The following is a 15,095-nucleotide window of genomic DNA, read 5'->3' as shown; positions in this document are numbered from 1 at the left end:
GCTTCAAAAACACATAATAGTGATGAAGACTATGTCATCAAACAAAAACTCGATGTATCACAGAGTATAAAACTCCTGCCGGATCTATTGGCATTTTAAACACAATTCTGCAGGGAGAAAGAGAGCCACAATCTGAAATTGGATTTTTTTTATTTTTTATTTTTTTTGAAGCAGCGGCAGGGAGGAAGAGCCCAATGAGTGCGCACCGATGGGTGGCTTACCCTCTGGTGTGCGGATATCAAGAGAAGCAACCCGGTCAGACACACGCCCGGCGGAACAAACGCACAGCCTAAGATGACACGACAGAAGTTACAAAGAGGTTTTGTTCGACAGAAGAGGGGATTTCATTCAGCAGCATCAGAGCTGCTGCTCTGCTCGTATCAGAGTGTCCAATGACTGATCGGACCAGTGCGTTTTACGCGCATCTTTTCCGAGACCGGTATATCCATCCTCTCAAACGGTAGGTTGTTTTTTTTTAACACCTGCATTCATGACACAAACTGTGATTTTAGTTCAAATATTGTAGCATACTACAATTAGTCATGGCCTCAAGTGAATCGGAGTAAAACAGGAATAATCTTAGACGCCATCCGTTCAATTGATCATTTTCATTCTTGAATGTTTTGAAACTGGTATTTTAAAGTTAAAATAAAAATGATGCATTTGCATTATACAGTATTATCAGTAGGCCACAGTGTAAAGTCTTCATAGCGAGTTTATTATTTCATGCATGTACAGGCTACTATTTAGTGAAATTATTGAAATAATGATGATCAGTTGCGAAGTCTTTTAAAATGTTCTTCACAGGTTATAGCCTACTTCTTTCTTTACACTGCGTTTCTGGAAAGGAGGGGTGAGATGTGTGTGTGTGTGTGTGTCCGGGGGGGGGGGGCACACTGAAGAGATATTAAATCACCAGGCCAGTGTACAGCGCACGGAAATTGATGGAGTAAGCTAAAGTGTGAGGGATTGCTCTTCACTTTGTCCGCGAGTAAATCTTCACTTTATCAGGCGATGTCAGGCAGGCGCTTCCACACAAGATTGGAATAGTCAAGCGCCGCAGCTCCGCGTCAGTGTAGTCCGCGGATAAACGGATTTTCCCTCACTAGCAGGACTAAATTGACTCGCGATTCCGGGAGCGAGCCAGACAGAGAGACAGGCAGCCATAGAGGTTGATACGGTGCTCAAAGTGCAACCACATCCTCAGCCCGTCTTTACTGTCATGCAGCTGAAATGAAAAAAAAAGGACCAGCACTCTGATAAAAAGGTAGGGTGAATGTTTTCCTTTTCACGGATTCTGGGGACTAACAAAAACAAATTGGCACGATGAGCCCAAAATTGCAGACTGAATGATCAAAGACTTGTAGAATACTTCTCCGTTGATCTGCACAATAATAAATGAACCTAATTTTCCTGCATGGGAAACCTGAAGCCTATGGGCATAAATCACGTAGCTACCAGGCGGTATTGTAATGTTAGTAAATCTTTGAAGGCTGCCTGGAAGTGGAAGGAAATTTATTTCCACACAGTGACATGAGAAACCCATTGTGTACATTTTTAAACCAACAGGAATTTCGCCTCTAAAACTGATGAGTGCAGTGCTCTGCTGACTCATAGATGATGGAACCTGCAGCACTGATGGAAATAATGCACTAGTCAGTGAGCCATGTAGGACCACACCTGTCTCCACTGTGCTATGGTGGGACAGGTCTGGGCCCACATTGCTTTCACCTATGGAGAACCTTACAGGGGTAGCATGACACCCCAAAGTGTCCTGTCAGCATCTGCAGGAAAAGGCCAGTCCCAATAGTGGCTGCCACCAGGCCAGCTATCACTTCTGTAATGCTACACCAGCTCCAATAGTGCTGAGAAAGCCCAGGAGACAAGGCACAACGCGCTGTAATACTGTGTGTGTGTGTGTGTGTGTGTGTGCTGAAGTGCATGTACATGTGTGACTAGTCAGTTCTGTCTGCTGTATATCTTTCTAAAGTCTTCTCACAGCCGTGCAGCTAAAACAACGCAAGAGTCCACTTCAGTCAGTTTTCTCCTACATGCAGATGTGTATCGTAGATATTCATTTGTCAGGCAGAAATATCTCCAGCTGGAACAAGTCCATATTCTCTAATGTGTGTAATTATCCACTTGAACGAATTAATAGTGATAAGATTACTCAGTGAATCCATTTTTATTCTGTGTCCTGCTAACTGGTTGCATTGCTTTTAGTGCTACGTTCTTACTAATCCCGATCTTACTGACTCTCGTCCATGCTTGTGCGTGCACTTGCGTGTTTGTGTGCCCACATTTTCTATACTTCTGCTTCTTGGAATCATTTGTCTTTTTTTTATAGTAACTTGTCAAGCACACCAGCTTGTGATGCGTTTATCAAAGTCTTTCTTCGAATTAGTGTAGATGAGTAGTCTTATGCAGTAACACAGAGTGAGAGATGACCAAGGTCACAGCATCACTTGGTCAAAAAGAATTTCATCTGTGTGCAAGTTAGATGTTGTCTGTACTTCCCGGGGAATTATTACACACTCACATACGCATTACTTCAAGGACAGCAGCTCTCACATTCTTCATTTAAAGTCAGTAGTCTAATGGCTTTGAAATGCTGTTTCAAGAAACTACTGTGAGATAAATATAATTTTTTTATATATATATTTGATATATATATATATATATATATAAAGTTGAAGTGATTACTCCCTCCACAGAGTATTATCTGTGAAGAGGGCTGCATAGACCAAGAGACTACATTTTTCTCTTGTGCTATTTTCAACTAAACCTTTCCTCATGTACTGTACTTCGTGATGGAGGAATGTGAAAACTCAAAAGGAAGTGATCTGGTTATTTGACCTTGTTACATATTCCTCCTCTATCACAGCTTTTTAATCGATGCCTCGGAGCAGAATTCTTTATAGATCTTAATATCGAGGTCCATTTTTAGACAATGAGAGCATGTGTGTTTTGTTTTTTTTTTTTGTCTCTGCACAAGACCATACATATCTGTATGTGGATATACAGCATGGGAAGCAGGGCTTCTGGTACAAGTCTACTTTGCTACACCATGCATAATCAGGTCGAGGAGAACAAAGACCTTGGTTCTACAAACAGGGTTTGTTTGGATCGGGATGATCCCGGCATCCAGAACCGAAGAGAACAGTGGCTCATTCAGAAGACACCAAAAGAAGGGACCCAGAGAAGGGACAAGCTCAGGTCTCTGCAAAAGGTTGTGTAATGCAGGAGAATAACAAGGAGAGGGGAGTAGTAAAGCCCTCTTCCATTACGTGCTTTTTATAATAAAATGATGGTTTAGTGTTCAAAGACATGCCTTGAAAGGCTTCATAGGTTTACATAACTTTCATGATAAAGCAACGATTAGAAAACGCCTTCGCCCAGTAGCTTGGCATAGCTGTAATAAGAAGGTTGCACTTATGTGTTTGACAGATATCAAAAATGTACCTACAGTAAATGTCTGGCATGTGCTCTGATTCATGGTTATTATTTTTAAAGGTTGCCACATGAATGTCAGGCCTAAGAGTTAAGTGCACTGTAAAATCTTATTGTAGAAATTATGGTTCCTCTTTGTTTGTTAGCTCCCTGTAGCCTTCCCTAAAAAGTAAATGAATGGGCACACGGTCTCACACCAACACTGCCTGCCAAACCAGACCTTTCTTTCCCTCTTAAGTCAAATCTCAGACAGCTAACTGATTGTTGCAGAGCCTAAAGCATACAGACACATGCAAATTAATGCATGCCTGTGCACATGAAATTTTATAGTGTCACAACTGTTACACTTGGGATGGATCAAGAGATGCCTTTTGCCAAATGCGATCATAAAAAACCTGAGTAATAGCCATGAGTAATTGACATCTGTATTCTTTCACTCTGACTCTGTACAGTCTTAATATAATCACATTAATAGAGTGATATTAATGAACACCAACTACGAATGGAGGTGGGGCAAGATAGGGACACAAGCATGATGTAAATTCTGGGAAATAATAGGGTGATTTTTTTGTTTCCTCACACTGTTTCATCATAAATGTAGGAAACATGAGGAATCAATCATCACTGTGCATTGTTTTTTCACCATAGTCCCTCCCCTTATGATTTACCAGTCAACTGAAATTCTGCCTTCACGTCACACACTTATCAGACGATCCACACCATTGTCACAACTGGCACAATGCTCCATTGTTGAGCTGTCTATTGTGTGAATCTTTCAATAGTGGAGGATCTTTTCGAACGATAAGGTTTTAGGAAATGGATGAGCGTCACATATTCATTACGCTCTTCGCGATCACTGTCCTGATTATCGAGAATAAGTGGGACTTATTACGCAACATCAATACTTCAATTACAAGTCCCATTAATTACACACTGTGACTGCAGCATTTTTGTCAGGCAAAGTCATTTCAGCTCTGCCAGAGGGCCATTGTTGCTCTGGTAATGATAGGCAATTCTTCTAAACGATTAAATGTGGAATCTGGATGGCCTCTTTCTCACCACAGCCAAGTTGCCTTAAGCAGTCTCCAGTAGTATGCCATCCATTAATAGTCACCTTTCTGTGACAGCTGTCCTATATATGAAGGTAAGGATGCACCCTGACTTCGATTAATAAAAGAGCCAATGCCGGGTGCAGGAGATTAGCGATTCCTGACAGCATACTTCAAACGAATAGTTCACAAGTGTCAGAATACCTCTCCAATTCCCTCCTAGATTTTTACCTTTAAAGCTTGTTACTTCTAAAGTCTTCCCTCTGACCCAAAACCTGTTGAAAATCCCAGTAGCATTCATTCTTCTTCAAGCATATGTACTCTTTTCTAGAAGCTTTTTTTTTAAAATTCAGAATAGAAAAAAAGGTTAAATGAGTTGAATTTTGCTCCTCACTCTCCTCTACTTTCTGTTTTTCTCTTTGTCCTTCAGCTCCTTTCTTCTGTCCTCTGAGTTCATATCCCTGTAGGCAAAAATGTAGGTTGGACCCATTTTCATACAAGTAACTAGGCAAGAGAAAGATACTCATGAAATTGCCTATCCATAGTGCATCACAAAAGCAGAAGTCTGGTTTAACCAATTAGTCTGATGTAAGCGTCTGCTGAGAGATTGGAAAATGAACCGAGAGTCAGAAATCTGGGATAAATGTCACAGAAAAAAAAAGGGCTGTTGATTATTTGTTGTTTTGCCTGTTGATGTTCCTTCTATAGACATGAGGACATGTCTGTGATGCCCTGACATTTTCAGACCTTTGTTTGTGATACACATAGCTTAGAGTTCGCTCTACTATGACCTTTTAATGCCTGTTACATGGCCGACTCCCCAAGAGAGATGAGTAGAAAGTGAGAGAGAATAACTGATGCTTGGGGGTGGTTTGGGAAATGACTGTATGGATTCTACCTCTTTGATGACAAACTGCGTACCCCATGAGACCAACAGACAGCATAAACTGCAGTTTGCTTGCAAACATTTCTAATTTTTACACCCAAATAACCCCAACAAATCTTGTTTCTTGTCAATGTGCAATGCAAAACACTAGTAATGATTGCATTCATTTCCAATGACATACTCCAGTTCTGCCACAGGACTTCCATATAAGGACATTGCAGAGAGATCTTTTTTTGTGGACCCGTGGCCCTGGTAGTCATTAACCTTCTAGTCAGGCAATTTGGGCCAGAGAAGCGTTTTTTTTCCTCAATGTCAGGGCTAGATATGAGCTGTGTCTGAGAAGGCCAACCCCCTCTTCACAAGGTGGAAAAGGCTATTTTCATTGGCCAGGTGATGAATGTGGTGTCTGTGGAGGTGCATCGCGCTTTTGGCGCTCTCTTTCTCACCCTCATTCCCTCTCCATTAGTATTTTCCTACATTCTATTACCCTTCTTCTTCATTTTCTTCCCGCTTGCAATCTCATGCTCTGGTCCCACCATTCGCTGTCACTCTCTTCGTCTCGTTCTCTCACATTTGCTCCCTCTGACTCTGACACAGAATCTATTGTAATTGACTTTATCTCTGCCCCGATCCCCAACCCCCCTCCTTCCCTCATTTCCTTCCTCTGTACCTCCCTGTCTTACCCTTCACAGTGGATCAGCTGTTGCCAGCCTGAGCTGAAGGTGACCTGTTGGCTGTGCCAGAGGCTGCAACACAGGACATGGGTCCTACCTCTTCACCCCGCTCGTGTCTTGTGTTGCAGCCAGTGGAGCTGCCTGTCTGCCTCTCTGCCCCCGCTGATGGACCGAGCTCCCAGAACAGATGGATCCTACCAGCTGTGGACCTGCTGACCCTGCTTCTCAATTTACAATTAGCTTGTGCCTTATCTCTGTCATTTTCAGTGTGGTTTTTCAAAATCAATAGATAGTCTTTTTTCACAGATGAAAGGCATTAAAGTACATTTGAGAAAAATGTTAGTCCGGTTTTATTTGTAATGATAACAGCAGGAGTGTTATTTATTGGGGATTAGAATGGGATGTTCTCTGTGTCCCCTGTCAAGATTCAATACTTGTTAGCTTATCTGGCATGACTGCAGCCTCAGGGGACACCTCCCTGGTGACATTTGCACTGTGACATTTGAAGCAAAGTTGGCACCACTGAGGATTATTATTCTTTTGAAACTACAAACACAAGGCAAGCCAAATAGGTATTTAATGAGTCTTGCGTCAAATGAAGCAGCACTTCTTACTTTCCTAGGGAACAAAATGTCATTGTGAAGTAACAGTTCCTGACAAGGTCAGCAGTGATGCACCTCTGGGTGAGGCAGGCAGGTGCTGAGGCATGAGCTGTCTGAGCCCTTTCAAATGATTCATCGTTTTACCCCGATGTTCCAAACCAGCAGCATGGATGAAGCACTTGGAGAGTGACACAAGACAGCCTTTGTCTTGGTTCTCATCTAAACAACAAGAGTAAAAGATGAGGGAAGTAGAGAGTGGGAATGATGGGAGAAATGCAGTACAATGCCTCCTGCTACCAGATGTGACATTTCACCTTCCTTTGTCCGTCCAACAGAAATCACCGTGTGCATGATGGCAAGAGAAGGGAGGACAGTGGGGCAAGGAGAAGTTGTGCTTGTTTTATATGTGTGCATCTTTGTTATAACGGAGTGTGTGTGATTATGTGTGTGGGCTTTAGAGCAGAGAAAATGAAGCCATTTTCTGACAGGGGTGTCACTTGATTGGAATGTAAATCCGGGTGCGAATGCTAGCTGTTTTCAATCTCCCCACACCCGGATTGTTTACCAAAGGGATTGAAAAGAGGCTGTGTGCTGAATGCTGTGTGAGCTGATATTGGCTGAGTGTGTTTACCTCGTGTTGGTGCAGATGTCTCAGAAGTAATATTATTATGTGGAATGTGACATGGCCAAATTTTTGTGCTTCCTGGACTATTCCATGACCTGATCTTAGGCCTAAAATGAAACGATTGATTGATATGATTGATGTAGATCTTTCCATGGCCTTAACTACTTTAACTTTTCGGTTCAAACTTTCCATCTCCATTTGGTTAAGATGTTTAGAGTTGACATTTTGAATGCAAAAAATTTCAGTGTTTTTGTTTAATACTTGTAAGTGGAAAATAAACATTTGTTGAAAAAAAAAAAAGAACGATACCAGTCTCAAGCCTGTATAATTAAAATATGAAGCTACTATCAGCAGCATGCACATCACAAAATCCACTTAACAAATGTAGACTTTGTTTAATCTGTACAATTGTTGTCAAATTTACAGGGGATTATGTGGTGCAATACGTACTGGTTGGGAGCAAACTTCGGACAGAGCCAGACTCGCTCTTTCCCCATTTCCAGTCAGGAGGGAAATTGTCTTCTTAGATTTCACAGATGAGATGTAATGTGTGACCTTTATAGGTGTCACACATTCAGTCATTACAGTTGTTTCCCCGTGTCCAGTTTAAACTCAACTAAACACTAGCTGTTAACACTGAGCACAGGAAACGTATCAAATTGGCACAACTGTACTTTAAATCTTCTTTTCTCATCATTTCCTGAAAAATCAAAGCATCTCCTCAAATAAATGATAAGACAATGAGTTTTGCCTCTTGCCCTTGATACTGCGTATTAATTCCTCACTCTTATTTCCGTAATAAAAATGATTTAAGCCCCCATGGTAACAAAAGCTCAACAATTAATACACCTAATTAGCTAAATGACACTTTAGCATCTTACACCCACAGAAATGAGGCAGGTCACTCTGAGATCTAACAGATTGCTGGGTTTTAACAAGGATATGCTGTGCTGCATATTTTTCCACACTAGTGCACTTTGTGTCTGCAATCAGCAGTTACAGATCGAGGGAAAGGGAGTTACCCCCCTTGCTGCTGTGGTTTAAACTCTTCCCTAAATCCCTGCTTGCTATGATAATACTATGGCAAACAATATCTAGTCAAGAAATGTATTCAGTTCACAGTGAGGGCGATGAAGAGACAGGGTGGAGGCAGGTTTGGGAGTGGGAGGGAGCCAGAAGCACAGTCCTCTTGCCACAGGTATCTTGTCACTTTGAGTTAGATTGGATATGTGTGTGCAGCGTATGACATGGCAGGCACCTCGGGGCTGAACGTCACACTCCCACAAAAAAACTGATGTTTGTTTGATGATGACATGGCGTTGTGGTCTGAATAATAAATAAATAAATAAAATTAGAGTGGGGGTTAAAAGTGTAGCCAGCATCACATCTGATAGCTTCACAGTGTTTTCAGACTAATAAGCTGTACTTTATGTGAAGTTATCCATGCTAAAGCGCAGGTGTAAACAAAGGGATAAAGGAGAAAATGGATGGATGCTCATAATCAATTACAGCATATTAAATCTAGCCAAAGACAAAGATTGGACACCAAGGCCTCATAAAGTCAGGCTTGCTCACTGTGATAGAAGATTGGCAATATACATCGACTTCCTTTACAAGATGGAGTATGTGACAGTGTAATCAATTCCCCAGTCTATGCCACTGGCTGTAGATCCATTTTCACTCACAAGGTCGTGATGTGTTTTGTGTTTTGATGCCTATTACAAAGGGTGAGATGGGCAAAGGAGGAGAGACAGGAGGAGAGAAATGGGGAAGAGAGTGTGAGAAAGATTCTCCTTCATTAATTATACCATACCACTGCAATCATTTTACAAAAAGTGAAGAACCCGCAGAACCTGCCTCCATCCAAGGGCCCTGCACTTTTAGAACTAGCTCAATATACGAGCACTCTCAGGGGAGATGACAGAGGAAGTGGCTCTTTTTGAGCAACTTAGCAACGATAAGAGGCTCCAAAGAGAGACCGGAAAGGAAAGGGAGAATGAAAGGGAGGGAAGAGGAAGCTGAGTATTAAAGTAGGGGAGTTAGAGATGTTAGAAGAAGGACCAAGAGATTGGCAGCTGCGAGATAAAGACAGACTAGCAGAAAGGGGAAAGTAAAGGCAGGGAAAAGAATGACAAAACAGAGATAGAGAGTGGCGGGGAGGGAAAGGCAGCAGGTTTAGATAAGTAGTGAAAGGAATGAAGCTAGAGAGGCATGGTATAGAGCTGAAGAGTGTGGAGAATAGAAGGACCGGGGATGATTTATTAAAACTGAGCGAGGCCGCACTTCAGAGACAGGTGCCACTTTTCACCAAGTTTTTGACAAGGCGAGTGACAGTGACACATTGGTCAATAGAAACAATAACTTTGCTCAAGTACTCAGCAAAAAGTTCTGAACAGTGTCTAATAAACCCGCAGTCAAGGTCACTCAGGTTTTACATGCCCAGAAAACAATAAAATACAGTGGTGGGACGTGCAGACAGAAGTGCAGGGGTTCCATTTCCCTTGCACTGTTTCTGACATTTTTTTATTGTGGGGCTGTTTACCCAGCAAAAAAAAAAAAAAATCCTGATGCATGCAAGGATACACTCTCATTCATTCTGATCTGGAATAATCAGTTTTGAAAGAAAAATGAATGAGAGACATTTCTCAGTAACATCTGCAGTGTCAGCACACAAAACAACTATTACCAGATGTGTGGAATAGATCTTTTCCCACCTACTGGGCAGAGACAAAATAAGACACATAATGGAAACATATTCTATAGTAACATAATGAGAAATTTAAACACTCTTCTGTGGGGAGGTTATTTGAGGTTCAGTGTCAACTTTGAAAGCACTCAGTGCACTTTGATCAGTTTCTTTTCAAAGCAATGAATTAGAGAGCTTAAAGGAAGGCAAATCATTACCATGGTTCAGGTTCATTACTATACCAAGAGGAGCAGTCTAAAATTACTTTTACAAACTGCATTCCCAGGTTGGTTGTGTTATAGGGAAGTTAAAATCTGCAAACTGTCATGCAGCCCTATATGTTCCACCTTCCTATCAGTGTGATGCTGATTTGGTTACTTCGAATATAGAGGCTTTTCTCATTTACATAATTGTATCTGCCTCGTTTACATATTGTACTTTTATGTCCATGTAGGGTTGACCGCGCATATCGGCACATGTGTGTAGGTCCTCATGCCGGGATGATGCCCTTGAAAGGTTCATTGAGTTGCTGGAGAGATTCAGATCACAGATTTCCTGTAAGTCAGCTGAGCTGTGTCGCAGGAACAGGCATTCAGACATTCTGTGATGCCCCTGAAAGCTCTTGGAAGCTGTTGGAGTGTGACTTGGATGATGCAGGCGCCAACATACAGTATGCTAGACCTCACTGGGCTGATGGCCTGTAGTTTGGGGGGAATTTACTTGGTGTCTTTGTTGACACCACTTTTAGGGCAAGCAAAAATAAATTTAAGCTTGATTTCTCAGGCCATATATGCAAATGAAATAAAATCTTGTCTTTTATGTGTCCTCTTCACAGCAGACTGGCATCGACTGATTTGAAGAAACAGGATCAGATCAGATCTCTCTCATATGCTGCATTTTATTGGGTGATCACTGTTTTTCTCTGTGTCAGCTCCCATGTGGACCACTGTTCTGGCTCAAGGACTTGCGATGTGCAGGTTGGAGAGGGTTGTGTGTTTGTTCGTTTGTGTGTGTGTGTGTGTGTGTGTGTGTGTGAATAAAGAAGCAAACAGACAAATTTAGAGAAAAAAGAAGGGGTTTCAGTGAAGTAACATCATCATTTTTATAAATGAAGCGAAGCCAGAAAAAAATAGTAATGCACACAAAAAACTGAGAACACAAAGGTGGTGTAACAGAAAACCTGCTAAAAAAGTCTCAGGCAGAGACAAAAAAAGGAGGACAGGACAAAGGAGGAGAAACAGAGGACAGAGAGTGATACAAGGTTCAGAACATGAGCAATGAATCTCCAGTTGACAGCAGATGGGGTCAGTTATGATGACTGTCCCACTCTGTATCCTCAGTGGGAGTATAGTCCAGTGCTGAGTTATCAGCTGCCAGTCCCCTGCTCAGATCCCACAGACACAAGGTGACCTTTTGTGAATCAGCCAGTTGGTAGCAGGGAGCTACAGACTGCAGTCAGTGACAGGTGTTCACTTTCAGCTCCCAGCTCCCACTGGCACACTGTCATTACGATTTATTCATTCATTCTGAATTCATGTAAAACTTCAAAACGTAAAGAAAACCCCTCAGGGTGGACAAGTATGAAGCCTTCTTGGACCTACACTAAATCTTGCTTGGTTTTCAAAATGGTTGCAAAACACACTAAAAGAGGGCAGTCGCATCAGATATAGCGGGGAACGCATAAATGTTGACCCTGTCAGATTCGCTCAGAAATTATATAAGGCCAATTATGAGGGTGTTCCTTAAAGGGACAGGGCTGTAAAATGGGTTAAGAAGACAAAAACTAAAGTGATGAATTGCTGCATTTCCTGACTGCCTGGGATAATGTGTTTTCAACAGACCCTGCCTTTCCATAGAAAACAGTAGTAATATGTCAGTGAAATGTGAATTTAATGTGCTCAGGTTCCAAAAGCTCAGGAGGGTAAAAGCAAGGTTCCTCTTTTAATTTACTATCAAGATGCAATTTTCCATTCCATTATCAACACATCTTTGGTTTAGCAGCAGCCACATGAAAGTATTTACCTCATACTTTCAGCCTTGCAAAAAAGATCTGAACTCATTATGATGGAAATAAAGCTGTGGTGTCTTCAAAAAGAAAAGTAGACAAAGGCAGAAACTTCTGAAATCTAAACCTGATAAGAAGCTGCAGTATGATGGCCCTCATAACCAGAGCGGAAAGGAAGATATTAAAAATCCCCAGTCATGCACTGGAACTTGCCAGTCGCTCATTTGGGAGCAGGACTCTGGTGCTGCAGCTGCTGATGGTATACATTATTTGCTGGTGGTGGGGTGAGGATGTTTTTATGAGCCCAGTGGCCATGAAAGCACCACTGTGCAAACCAACACTGAACAATTGTATTGTCCCAGGGCTTTTGATTAATGTGAATAGTGGCTGAGGAACAATTCCAACAGTGTTATCAGGAGCAAACAGAGGAAGACAAGGGGCTCTCAAGCTCAGCAGGGGCCCCATCAGTGGGTCCCAGTGCTGCCTGGCTGTGATTCACACAGCTGGATTGATAGTGCTTGATGTGGGTTATGTTTCTGTTTACCTACATGTGTGTGTGTGTGTGTGTGTGTGTGTGTGTGTGTGTGTGTGTGTGTGTGTGTGTGTGTGTGTGTGTGTGTGTGTGTGTGTGTGTGTGTGTGTGTGTATGTGTATGTATGTGTGTAGGCCCACAGCTGGGACAGAGAGAGTTGTGTGTCTGTGTTTACACCGTTATTGAAAATCTCTCTTCCACTGCACTTCACTGCTGATTGGTTTGACCTTGCTGACACAATCCATTTGTTTTACCAGCCACCTCCAAAAAAAGAACTTCCATCATGCTGCATTTCACAGCTATACCGGTCGTGTGATGTAAATACTGTGCAGTGAAATAAGATAAGAGCACATACTTATTACCTGATGTGGGAGTTCCTTTGAAGACTAAGCTATTGTAAATCTCATCATTATTTAAAGTCTACACATGCATTTTTATCTTTGGTAGCTGTGCAGCAATTCCCTGTGATGATTATCTGTCTTGCTCCTAATTACAAATATTACACTATTTCCCTACCAATGAGGCTGAGAGGCAAACAGCTCACTCTTCCAGACTGTTAGTCTTTGGGGTGTTTGCTACCCAAATGATATCCTTAAAGAAAAAGTGCAAGAGAGAAAAGATTCTTTATCAGAAAACCCCCTGGAAGAAACCGTCAGCAGCTGTCACACTCATTTAAAAAGAAACCAATTATAGTCATTTGACAGTCATGCTCATTTTTCAGCGGATTCCATTTCAAAGGAGCAGACCTGGCTTTATGCCTGGCACAGAACTTTTTGCCTGATTCTGGCAAATTTCCCCTATCACCCTTTTCTGTCCCTCTCCCTCTCCCCCCGTCTCTTTCTTTCCAGCCTATCCCTCCGATTGTGAATCAGAAGTGAAACAAACAACTTAGATGCTCACTGGTGTGAATGTGATGCGTTGCCTGGACAACAAAAGGACAGGCCTGGGGAGTCTGGCGCTGGCTGAGGCACTGGAGAAAAGTGAGGTATGTGTGTATGTTTAGACATTCCCATTGAGCCCCCTGGCTGGCGAGGACTGACTGCTGAGTGGGCTGATTGGCACACAGACAACTCCCTCCCCACCAAACCTTCTTCTCTGTCTCCCTCCCTCTCACCTCCCCCCCTCGTCTTCCTCCTCCCTCACGCTGTGCTACTGATGATACGTTCGGCTTTGGTTCTTCAGCTGCATAAACAAGTGGAAGGTGCTTTGTCCTGCAACCTTGGTATGGTCATCCAACATACACACTACAACAAAAAGGACAAACATAGACATAAAGTCAGCTACTTAATGGAAAGAGACACTCGTCCTCAGTGATCCGACTTTTTTGCCATACACAATTAGCATGCAGGGAGAAAACAGCTCAGCACACTGACCTTAAAAACCATCATTCTTACTTTCAAGCAGAAGCAGCACAGTGCTAAAGTAACTCTTTTTCACTGCTTTCACTCACACTCCTTGATCTACTACATCACAACATGAGACATTTTGACTTGGAGAAAAAGCACAGGTCTTTCTAATGACATTAACCATTGTTCCATGCACATTACTAAGACTGACCTCAGTGGAGTTCAGCCATCATTCATTTTATTATCTACACCAGTGCTTCTCCTACTGTGACATATCAAAATATCTCCAGTGGAAAGGGGTATATTACAAACACATCTACAAAACTGCACAGCCACAGTGTATGTCAGACGTTACTTTGATGTGTCATGAGAGAACAGATAATGCTCTAAAAAGACCAAATCATCAGCAACATGACTGAAAAACTGTGATCACAAGTTGAAACAATACTTGACAGGAGTATGCAGCACTTAAATCACTGTAAAATTCCTGCTAACATCTCAGTATGACTCAACTTTGCAGCAATTGCATGCAACACTGTAATTACTGGAAATGTAGTTATTTCTAAGTTCTATTTTAAAACTTTAACATAATTTCTCAACATTTTTTACATATGCTCCTATGTGTGAAAATCTCAACTGTATTTCACAGTACTGGAATCCAAACTATTGTGAACTTTCCAGACCACTGTCAGTGAAATCTGATCAAGCCATGCAAATAGCAGGTCAGCTGAGTTTTGTTTGTAAACTGATGAAGAATAATATTATAAAGAAATACTTTAAAACTTTATTTTAAATGCCTTGGTGTGACCTTTACTCTCCAGTCAAATACAAAGCAGCACAACTTCAGAGTGACTGAGATGTCACACACACACACACACACACAAACACAGACAGAGCAATATCTGGCACAGAATCAAAATGGGAGTGCCAATTGTCCTACCTCTGACCGCTCAACACACTAAATGCTGTGCGCAGCTCTCCTTACAAGGTGAAAAGTGTCAGATCAACAGCAGAATCTGAACAAAATGCATAGCTGTTTGCTCACTTTCTTCCTTATCTGTGATGTCCTTTTGCCCAAAAAGAACAAATATGCTTTTCTTTTTGAATTTTAAAATTTATAACCGTTTCTCTGTTGCTTTCTCTTTCACCCTATGTGTCTCATTTCAAACATGTCAAACTTGCATATGCATTCATTCAAAAGAAACAACTACCTCTCAGAGTCATAAAATGTGAAATATTA

Source organism: Mastacembelus armatus, chromosome 11, assembly GCF_900324485.2.
Source record: "Mastacembelus armatus chromosome 11, fMasArm1.2, whole genome shotgun sequence".
Classification (NCBI taxonomy): domain Eukaryota; kingdom Metazoa; phylum Chordata; class Actinopteri; order Synbranchiformes; family Mastacembelidae; genus Mastacembelus; species Mastacembelus armatus.
Note: the sequence above shows the minus strand (reverse complement) of the source record.